General features: G+C 39.8%; 1 long non-coding RNA gene across 1 annotated transcript in view; it reads left to right on the top strand.

The window, feature by feature from the left end:
• Positions 1-10,871, top strand: part of LOC108798746 — an 82,012-nt gene extending 71,141 nt beyond the window's left edge. The window contains exon 2 of the long non-coding RNA XR_001941973.1: positions 9,967-10,871. This is a non-coding gene — a long non-coding RNA (uncharacterized LOC108798746). The remainder of the gene's footprint in view (positions 1-9,966) is intronic.
• The last annotated feature ends 721 nt before the right edge of the window (positions 10,872-11,592 follow it).

The following is an 11,592-nucleotide window of genomic DNA, read 5'->3' on the forward strand; positions in this document are numbered from 1 at the left end:
AAGTCAGTGCTTTAGATGTTTAAATATTAATAATCCTCCTGCTGCTGGAAGGCTCTGAAGCTGATCTTAGAGTAATGTTTTTTTTCAAGCTGTTAAAGACACAACAAACGCCATATGTACTTATATAAGTAAATATATTATTTGGTTTTACATGCAGTATTTTGCTTTTTGATAGTAATAGAGACTAGTATGGGAAATATGTATTCTTGCCTAAGATGATATTCAGTTACAGAATGATTTAACTAAAGGAAAATGGGCCTTGAATATGGCACTGAAACACAGACATGGGATCGTAGGGAATGGTGGGCTCCATACAAAAACCATAGCATTTTTCTGGAACCTGGAAAACTACACCTGAATGGCATAGCATTGTCCCTTTCAAGAAGAACCCTGCTGAAATATATTTGGTAAATGTGGGAATGCACAGACAATGTGGTTGATTTACTAAAGGCAAATAGGCTGTTGACTTTGCAAGGGAATTTGCACTTTGCAGGAGATTTTTCCCATATCTTGCATCCCATGCATGTGGTAAAAACTCACTTTGCAATGAATATTAAAAAAAAACAACAGAATTTTTGCTTGCACATGGTTGGATGATGGAATTCAGCAGAAATTCACCTCATTCACTAAGGTAAGAGAAAATTCCATATGCAAATGCAAGCTCTTCTAGTTGCAGCTTTTCTGGAGCCACTTTGCCTTTATTGTGGAAATCATAAGATTTCCCAGAAGCTTTTATGGGGAACGCATCTTAATAAACCTTCATTCAGGTAGAATGACTACAAAGTATGTGCCTGGTTTGCACAGGACTTTTAGGGGTCTATTCACGAAGCTGCCAAAGGATCTGGCCGTAGCTTCTGCCGATCCTTCGGCTAGCTTCGGCCCCAGGACCCCTTCGGTTCAGTAGAACCGAAGGGGTGCTGTACGGGCTATTCACAATAGCCCGTACAGCTCCCAATCATGGCCGAGTGGCTCAACCGAGCCGAACGCATATGCATCGGCCCGGCTGAGCCGCGCTGAAAGCAGTACAGTATGACTTACACCACCAGCTCTTGTTTCCTCTACTCTGCTGTGGAATATTATTTAGCTATACTTCTGTTTAAGAAATGTTTGTTTGTTTTTTAGGTGGTTAGTAATTTTCCTTAGTTCATTCACCTTTCAGTATAAAGTAACATAGTCACGTTTTGTGATACCAGTCCAACAAATAAGATATTTTGCACTCTTAGCCCATCTGTACCTAACCAGCAATGCATTTCCACTCACTCACTTGCTTATTAACTCACAGATGCTTTTCTAAGCTCTTTTACACGTGCCGAAGAACTGGTGGCATCTTAGAACAGATGTTTTAAATTCCAGGATGTTTGAAAAAAATTAATTCCTGACATTTATAAATGTTACCTAAAGGCAACGAGTGAAAAGATGCCTTAGAGTTTAATAAAACCAGGATCATTTTATTAAAATCGAATAACACCTTTTTAGAAGATAACATTCGGTTTCACACTGGCATTCATAGCACACCATATTGCTCCAATTAAAGAAGTGCTTTCCATAATCTCTTTACCAATTAATATTAAGAAACCAGACTAAACCTTGTGCTTTTTATGCCAATATAGCACACTGATATGTGCCTGCTTTAATTTGAACTATTTGAGGATATTATTTAACAGTGGATTTACTTATGCATGCATTAAAAAAGCATGCAATAATTATTCACTTCTGCTAGCATTGTAAGAGTTATTTTCTTTCACTTCTGGCTGGATACACTGGAAGCATGGGTTACTACATTTCCATTGTAAAATGCATCAAAACATGGGCTAAAACAAAGTAAAAATCATTTTTACACTGCTATAGTGTGATTTCAGCCTTAAACTTGGAACGCAAGCTTTTTTTTTTTTCTAAGCCCCCCACTACCATTCCAGTTTTAAAAAACTGGTGTCAAGTTAACTTACCCTCTCTACGCTTTAGTGCTGTCCCTGACTTCCTCCTCATTCCATCGCTGGAGGTTCTCTTCAGGACACAATGACCCTCTGTTATTCTGCCCATCCCCAGCCTGTCCCTGGGGGTGCATCATCACAAATCCTTGCCTCACAGTACTTTTGGACTGGATGGCACTTACATGTCATTTCTTAAGTTCCATTTAGTCCTGTGAGAATGCCTGCCCTCCACCAATGCCAGGAGATAAAGTCAACCCTCCTGTGGAACTGTAATTTATCTTTAAAAAAACATCTATGACGGTTTGGGGGGAGGTAGATGAGGGAGGCAGACAGAAGTGCCTGGAGTTCTGGTTTAAAGGACACATTTTGTCCTTTTAATATTCCCCCCACTCCCTTAAGTGGCAGCCACATACCAAAAAACTTACCATCCACCCCACTCCCATTCCTACCTGTGTGTCCTTGCACAGCCTTTGCAAAAAACTAGGCCTGGCAATTTCCAGTTCATACATTGAATGTGTGTTGCTCAGTCCATTCATTTATATTGCTGCTATTTACTCATGGCAGCCCCTGGCCATCTGGAGCAGGGGTGCCTAAACGAAGGGCCAGTTCACCATTTTACAGACCTTAGGAGGGCTGGAGTGTGGCCAGAAGGAACAGAAAATAACCAAGCATCAGTGGGAGTAAACAATACCCCAGGGTTGGTGAGCAGTGAAAGTAACAAGAACCTAGTGCCTGTGGTTAGTGGGAGGAGGAATAATGTCCCATCCTTGGTTTCAGTGGAGGGAATAGTGCTTCATCATTGGTATCACTAGAAGGAATAGTGTGCCATAATTAATGTCTGTGCAACTAATAGTGCCCCATTGTTGGTATTATTCTGTGGAATATTGCCCTGTTATTGGTGTCAGTGTAAGGAATATTGCCCCAGTACTGGTGTCAGTAGAAGGAATAGTGCCCCATTGTTGGTGTCAGTGGAAAGAATAGTATCCCGTTATTGGTATCAGTGGGATGAATAGTGCCCCATCATTGGTGTCAGTGGGAGGAATAGTGCCTGAAAGGCCAGTTAAAGGCAATTTGGCCTTCAGTCCACAGTTTGGAGACCACTGATCAAGAGGAATACGACCCCAGCCATAGGAATAAATGGGCCAAGCAGTGTGAATGTGCAGTAGCAGCTAGACTGCTTTCTTTCAAAGGCTGCGTGGCTGCACAGTAAGGGGGCCGAAAATGTGTATTTTGGTAGGTAACTGCTTATCTGAGGGAAAATTTAAAGGACTACTAGGATACATATGGCCATTTTTTACCTCTGTTTGCTTGGCTATCATGCTAAACTACTTCAGAAGTACTGACCTTAAACAATCTGAACATCTGACCTTCTATGCTGACACAGAGTTGCTAACTTGTACTGGGTCAGTGACTCTAAAACTGTTAAGGCTCAAAACAACCAGCGAGCTAGAATTTTTAGACTGAGGTCAGCAGAGGCTGCCTACGTATTCTTTCAAGTACAAATTTTATTTTTGCTTGATTCAGATAAATCCTATTGTATGTACAATGTGTGGCAGCACAAGCACAAACTGGTGCATTGGTATACTCATTACTAAGTCAACCCATACTATTAAGTTTTGCCAACTGTACAGGCTCGCTATGGATATACAGTATGTGATTGTAAGAATGCTCTGCTTGAAATTTAAGTACTGGCTACACAAAACATACACTGAAATAAGAAACAAAGATTTATTATATTTATTCAGCCACACAGTACAAGGGACAAAGTGCAAAGTTCAGCATTTATTTCAACCAATAAAGCCTTTTACTGCTATGGTACTCTTCAGTCTCCAAGTTACATACTAGTTCTGGAGGAAGGATGTCAGTCGCAGAGAGACTGAATAGGTACTTCACTGAAACAGAATTCGTTTACAGCTGGGGTCCAACAAAGGCTGTTCCCATTTGAGTCTTCTCTGCTAAGTAGTGGGATTATAATTGAGGTAAGTTTTCAGAGATAATCAGCCGCATGTTGCATGTAGCATTTCTTTAAACTCACTCTCTAGGATTTTATGATCACTACAAAGAAATCCCCATTTCAAAACACACAATGCATCGGTCCAGCTGTCAAATATGAGATTTCCCTTCACTTTGGGAAGATTCCCCTGGTATGTCTCCAAGACAAGACTTGAGGGAAATGGGGACACAGGCACCAATAAAATCCTAACTGATCATAATCCTAAAATCCTAATTTTTTGTTGTTGTTTTGGATAGAGTGGGAAGGATTATTCACATTGGTTAATGCTCTATGTGCCCTTATTGGAGAGATTCATCATTTTATGAGTCTTGCTGACCATTGTTACCAAGGAACAAAATGAGGTGAAATCAAAATTTTAGAGTTGTCCCCAAAACAAGAGGTGAAGGTAAATCTTCTAATGGGGAAACTTGTTCCAGGGACAACTGTCTAAGAGGGGAACTCCCCTCCCTTTGGGAGATTTCTTCTAACTTCCTGCTGTGTCTCTGGGACAGAATGTGAAGGGAAATGTACCCAATGGTACACAGACAGCAAACAATCAACTAATATGGGTTTTACCCTTCTCTGCTCTGTCGAAAGCCAAAAAAAAAGTTTTTGACCATACATACCCTTAAACCCTTCCCTACTCTGTCAAAATGAAAGAAGAGGTTTGGGTAGGTGTTCAGCTTTAATAATCTGATAAGATAAGTCACAAATTAAATTTGTGGTAGCTCATGATGCGTGGTGAAGTTAAGAGGATAACCAGTTTTTGCATTTTCTTGTAAAACGTGCCATAGGTCAAAAGCTAGTCAAGATCATGCATGTTTGGCAAGTTAGGAGATGTGGTTCACAACTGTAAATGGGGTGTATCCTTATATTTGGTTGGGCATACACAGGGATGCTATGGAGGCTGTAGAAATTTTTGTTTTGTAAAGAAGAGCTTTTATTCCTACTTGAAATTTTCTCCTGTATTTTTTTGGCAAGTTACAAAAACATTTCCTGATTTTATACTATGGGACAAAGAAGATGAATTCATTACGTCAACAGTAAAAAAGATAAAGTATAGAACATACAGTATGATAATCTAGGATGTAGCTAGTTGTAATGCCATTATTGATTGTGATTTGATTAATTGATAGGCAGTTGGTGTCTTATACCTAGACTAAAAGAGGATGTGTTATTTCACTGCAGTTTTCATTTTTTTTAAGCCTTGAATCCTCTTCAACATAATGCTTGCAGTCATATTCAGAAATTATTCAATTTTAAATTGATGAGTGATATTTTTAACACATGTAATGGTCTTTGTAACCAATAAAATAGTCAGGCAAACAGCTACTGTAAATATACAGCTTAAATACAATCATTTACTAGACAACGGATTTGTAATTCTGTTTACCCAAACTTGAGATTCACTCACTTCTGCCACACTTAAAAGCAAGGTAAGTGTTTCATTGAACGATCAATAAGCATCACTACTGCAAATCTATTGTTTATGTTGCAGACAGATGGCACAGGGTGCTGCAAAAACTAAAACAGGAGATAATAGGAAATAATAGTGTCAACTGTCTAGCTATTCAGCGTGGCAGAGGTGTGTGAATACAAACATTTCTGAAAAGAATTACTTTTTTGGAGAACATTTAAAATAGATGCATTTCAGTTCTATATTCATGTGTTTTCTGGAGTTTCTCTTTAAGGAGAGATCTTGTTTTCCCCATAGAAGAGCAGATAACCCTTTCATTGCTGCTATGTTAAAATAGAAAGTCGTCCATGTAGGTTTAAAATATTGGGATGGGTTTGGTAAGTTGCATAGAGAAAGGGCCAATATTTCATCTCTACCACTCAGTCACCATTTTAATTTTTCTGACTCGAAACTAAAGAAAGGTGAAAGATTATTACATGTTACTGCATTTAGTACATATTTGTTACTCATAGAAAACCAAAATGAACCTTTTAAGCATCAGAGCTATTTTACAGTTTAAAGTGGACCTAAAGTCAAATACTGTGCGCCAGTGCGGGCTCTATCCAGGTCCCACCCGTCATTGATTTTATTTCCTCTTCTGTTTCTTTAGTGGTAGCTCTGGGTGAGAAATGGACACTGATTGGTTGCCTCGTCCTGAGCCATTCTAACTGGTTACATTAATTATTGTCTTTACAGCAGCCAGAGCCAGCTGACTCCTGCACAACTTGTTGTGGACAGATCTGTCAATTGACAGCCCGATCATCATGATATAAAGCGGCCTAAGGGCCAGAGTGAGGAGTACGAGTGATTGCCAATTTAAAATGCCACTAGGTTCCTCTCTTCAAGCTTATAATGGGGCGCAAAGAGAGAGGGGCTAAATTAACATGACTAATAGAAAGGGGTACTGTAATTATAACTGAAACTATTAGAAACAGGTACTGTAATTAAACCTGCAACTAATAGACACGGGTACTGTAATTATACCTAAAACTTCCTTCCATGTTTCACCCTAAATCAGTTATATTCTTAATACATTTATTATAATACACACCACTGGAAAAGGCAGTTGCCAGATTATCATATATTCCCTGTTATAGTATATACATGTTTTGTAAGCAGAAGGAGCAGTCTGTCCCTTCTTCCTACTTTACTTTTCCTGTCCACTTTCTGCTCTTACTGCTTCCACTGTGTTTTTCTAGACCCACAAAAAACAACCAGTAATCAAGCAAAGTGATTAGGTTTTGCTGTCCATTCGGCTGTTAGAATGTTTGGACTTTCATGGTCAACGTTAAGAAATTTGAGTGCAGCATTACAGAGTGATCAAGTGGGGTATGAATGGCTATCAAATACATCAAGTTGGAAAGGTCCACTATAGATTCAAAATAAAATACACTGTAGCATAAATAGATAATGCTATACAACATCCCAGATAGCAAGAATAACTTGCTACAAACTTGTGGCAGGGTGAAATTGTAATTTTGTTAACTTCCTGCACATATTCCTGGAAAGTTGTAGACTTGCAGAACACTTTCAGCACAAGTTCTAGTTGACACTTTTTGAATTTGTAGCAAATTTGCTTGGCAAGTCTACAGCAAGAGTCTTGCAGGTCTTAGCAAGAGCTCTGCAAGCACGTTGATCTGGAGACTTGCAATGCAGGCTTGCTGTAATTGTGCAACAAAATTGTGAAGCTTGGCAAGTCTTCAATAGTTTAGCAAGTCATTTTCAAACTTGCAGCTCAATTGCTTGCTATCTGGGAATATAGAGTTATTTAATCTTGCTAAGGTATTAGAAGGGAGTCAAATATCTTGACGTTTTAATTTATTTGTAGAGAGCATACACTTGAGGCCCAGTTGCACCGCAGGTCCATCAACGTATTTCATTATTATTTTATTACAGGCGTTTATATAGTGCCATCAATTTACACAGTGCTTTACATACTCTACAGTCACTGCCCTCAGGGACCTTACAATCAGAACACCTTAAATACACCACTTTTTCTTTAGTAAATCAGAATGTTTTTGAGTATATCTGTAAATTCTTCCCGAAATATTTAAAAATGTAATATATTCTGTACAATTAATAAGCAGTGAAAACCTACCTATTATTTGGTATGGTAACTTTTTGCCATCCACTACACTCACAACTTAAGCAGCATATGAAATAATCAGCTTCATAGTCATTTGGTAAAGCTGCATATACCTTTATGAGTATCCTGTGCTTCTTCATAAGCTTGGGTGAGGATTTGCTAATGGAATAATTTGCGCTCTTGGTGAAGTGAAACTTGCTTGCTTCAAACATCAAGTCATGTACTGAAAAAAGTACTATTCTTGTAAAATACTCTGCACATGATTGGGTAATGAAGTAAACACAGACTCATTTTATCAACGCTGAGAATAACCCCCCCCCACCCCCTTTAGTTAATCTAGGCCTGGATGTATGCTATCCAGTGTGATTATCAGAGGTATAGCTCGCTGGAGAACTGGGCTGGGGGACAAGCGGGCGGGCTTTTGCCCCCCATGGCCAGTATTAATGAAAGAATGTATGTAGGGTTGGTGGCCCTGGGTGGAGATACTTTACCATTCAGAAATCGATCAGACCTGCAGTCATTGACACATGCATGCTGGTCATTAGTCATACATTTAGACCCCTGATCATTTTTCAGATCTACGATCACAGCATATGGTGGCAGTGGCTTTGTCATATCATGAGATAAAACACAAAGAGGTGCAAAGGAAGCTGGTGCTGAATCATGTAAAAAGGTGTGTCTTAAGAAACCTGGAGATTTAGAAACACCCTCCATTCACAATGGCACACTTTGCATGGTACACTTTTTTAGCCCACAGAAATTTGACCCTACCATAAAATGGGCAAGTTGGTTGATAAAGCTTCCCAGGTTGTGCTTGCCCCCCATGTCGAAGGTTCCCAGCCCTCTTCTGCCATAGCAAGTGATTTTGACATCTCTTACACAGGGATCAGGAAGGCACTCAAGAGTACACAGCAAGCATGATATCATGAAGGTGATTTTAGAATCTTGTCCTTACTGTTCTTAGAACAAAGCAGACAGAAATGAGGGTCTCGCTCAGGAGCATAACTAGAAATCACAGGTCCCCTTGCAAAATTTTGTATGCCCCCTCCCCCCCAAAAAAATGCCACTGAATGTATTATTATATATGATATGATTACATGATGTTAGAAACAAATCACTATCCTTGGACGCATCGATCATTCGTCCAGGAATAGCACTGACATATGCCACAGGGCAATACAGAGAACACTGAGCAAGTCACATTAGTTTCTGTACAGAAGCACTTACACTCTAATGCAGAATGGCATCGGCAGTAGGTGGACTACAAATCCCAGCAATACATTATACAGCAATGCAGAAAAGTATATGAATTGGACTCTGGACTTTGGAACGCACTGGAATCGGGACTTATGAACATACTGGAACCGAGACTTAGCAACACGCTGGAATCAGAATGTGGGAACGCACAGTAATCTGGACTTAGGAACGCACTGGCATCAGGACTTAGGAACGCACTGGAATCGGAACATGGGAACGCACTGGAATCGGGACTTAGGAACGCACTGGACTCAGGACTTAAGAACACACTGGACTCTGCACTTAGGAACGCACTGAACTCGGGACTTAGGAGCACACTGGACTCTGCAATTAGGAACGCACTGAACTCGGGACTTAGGAACGCACTGGACTTTGGACACAGCTGAGATCCTACAGAGCCCACCTGAAACTCTCTATGGTAGGCTCTGCAGGGTCTCAGGTGGATTGGTTGGGGTCCCTTTCCCTGCACATGCAGTTTCTTACCTGCCGCAACTGGGGCCCGGCCTCTTCTTCCTCCGCCGGACCAGCGCTGCTGGGGCCTGGAATCCAACACCTCCTCTGCAGTCACCTGCACAATCCCTGGTGATTAGTAAGGTCTGCGGCAGACCTTACTCATCAATCCTTTCGGCGGGAGCTCAGAACTGTCAGAGTGCCGGAGCTGACAGCAGCAGCTATGCTGTCTGCATCTGACAGAGATGCAGACTGTGTAGCTGTGGGCCAGATGGTACCAGTTTGTGGGCCAAAATTGGCTTGCGGGCCAGTACTAAGAGCCCCCTGCAGACCCTTCCTTGCTGCTGCTGTGCTGACCGGGCCCCCCCCCCCACTGCCCAGGGCCCCATGGCGGTAGTTCAGCCACTGGTATTGCTTCACCACATGAAGGAAACAGCAATGGTTATACATTGTTAGGAGGCTTAGCATTCATTGTTACTTGATATTGTACCATGAGGGACATAGATGGGTGCTCCAAATAAATGTTTCATTTTCCTTGCTGGCCTTGTTCTCTCCTGGACTTATTTATTAATGTCTTTCACAGAAAACCAAAAAATAAATAAAAAGCCACGCCAATTTAGTGTTACAGTGTAAAAAGTACAATTTCCAGATGCTGTATGGCTATTTTTGAGCTAGATATCTTGAGCCTGTGAACTATACTTATCTAATTTAACATAGAAAAGCTGAAATTTTTACTAAAGTAGAATTTCACAAATCACACAATAGTAACCTGTTTTTTTCTCCTTATTTACAGAGAACACCAGTCCCGAGCGCCGAAGCATTCCGGTGGTTCTTTTAAGCAGATCTATATCTTATTTTCAAGGCACTCTGAAGTGATTGACAAGCACTGGTCTTGTTTTGGGAACTGCAAAGTCCATGACTGAAGAATATACTGAGACACTATTTTCGTCTGTGTACAGGGGTTTCCTCAAAAGAAAAAAATATGAATAATATAAAAAAAATCATAAAAAAATTCACTGGAGCCTGGCTGGTTTACCTATGTTTAGTACACAGGTTCTTTCTTTATGTACTTAGCTATAATTAACAGTGAAATTGTTGTCTACTTTAAAGTGACTGCAAAAGGAAAGGTTTGGGTAAACCCCTACTGTAATATGATGTATCTTTGAAAAAAAATTAACATATCTATACTTCATTTCCAAATATGTGTTTCAGTACTGTAAACTGTACAGATAGCAGCTTGTATTTTGTGCGTTTAGACACGAGGAGACAATCATGTCTGAGCATCTATATGAAGATTAACAGTTTGTACGCAGCAGTGAGGTTCTGCAACTTAAATCTGGAGCAATAAATTCTAGCTTTAAACATTATTTTGCCAGCTGGTTAGTCACAGCAGCAACAGCACTGTCTTTTATTTTATTTATTCTCATTTTGTTTTCTTTTTTTGTTTTGTTTTTTTTTGTTTTACATTTTTGTTTTGTTTTGCTCTGTATACATTCCCATGGGCTTAATTTACAGAATGTTCTTCAAGGTCAAAAAAATTGTACTGCATCCGTTGACTACTCCCAAAGAAGCCAACTGTATGGAGAGTATTAGCTGCCAATCTTGGCTCTACTCTCATGTTTCCGAGGTCCTCCTTCTTTTTATGGACCTGAGGCACAATCCAGACAAAACGTTCTGACCTTTATGCACTTGTGTTTTTAAAACATAAAGGCAATCCCTCCAAAGCACTTACCAGAGATGACCCACTTTCCAGCGCTTTGTAGACCAGTGTGAAAGCAGCATATGGTATTGTTGTTTGTCCGCTAGGACCAGTCTTTTGAATTATTTGTTCAGGGAAACAGAAGTGTACTGTGACCATGTAATTGAGTACATGCCTTCTGGTCAAGTTTTTTTTTCTATAGTAACTGTAAACACTGTAAAATATAAATGCATTCTCACTGTAATGACAAGAGTCAAACATGCATATGTATTCCTGTATATATGTCATCAACAGAAAAGGTAGGGAACTCCAGATTTGAAGTGCATTGAGGTGTAAGTATGTAGGTAACTTTGTCTCTGAGAGATCATTCAAATTCTGTATTATTTTACACACATTTCTAGTTTATTTAAACAAGCCCTAATGCATTGAATAGAAGTCAGAATCTTGCTGGTCAGTACATACATTATATAATTAGGCATATTTGATGAAGCTAAACAAAATGAAGTGATACATATGCAAATGCAGAAACCCACAGAAACCAATAATATTATAATTGAAAGAAATAATTTTGATTGGTTACTATGGGCTACTGAACTTTGTGATTTTGCTTCTTTCTTATCAAGTGTTAGTCTGCCAACTTCATCACTTCAAGTCTGGAATTGCCCATCCTACAATGCTTTATTTTTTAGACCTTGCCTAAACACTTTCAGTTTGGCTCCA

This window comes from Nanorana parkeri, unplaced genomic scaffold, assembly GCF_000935625.1.
Source record: "Nanorana parkeri isolate BGI_ZX_2015 unplaced genomic scaffold, ASM93562v1 scaffold1549, whole genome shotgun sequence".
In the NCBI taxonomy this organism is placed as follows: domain Eukaryota; kingdom Metazoa; phylum Chordata; class Amphibia; order Anura; family Dicroglossidae; genus Nanorana; species Nanorana parkeri.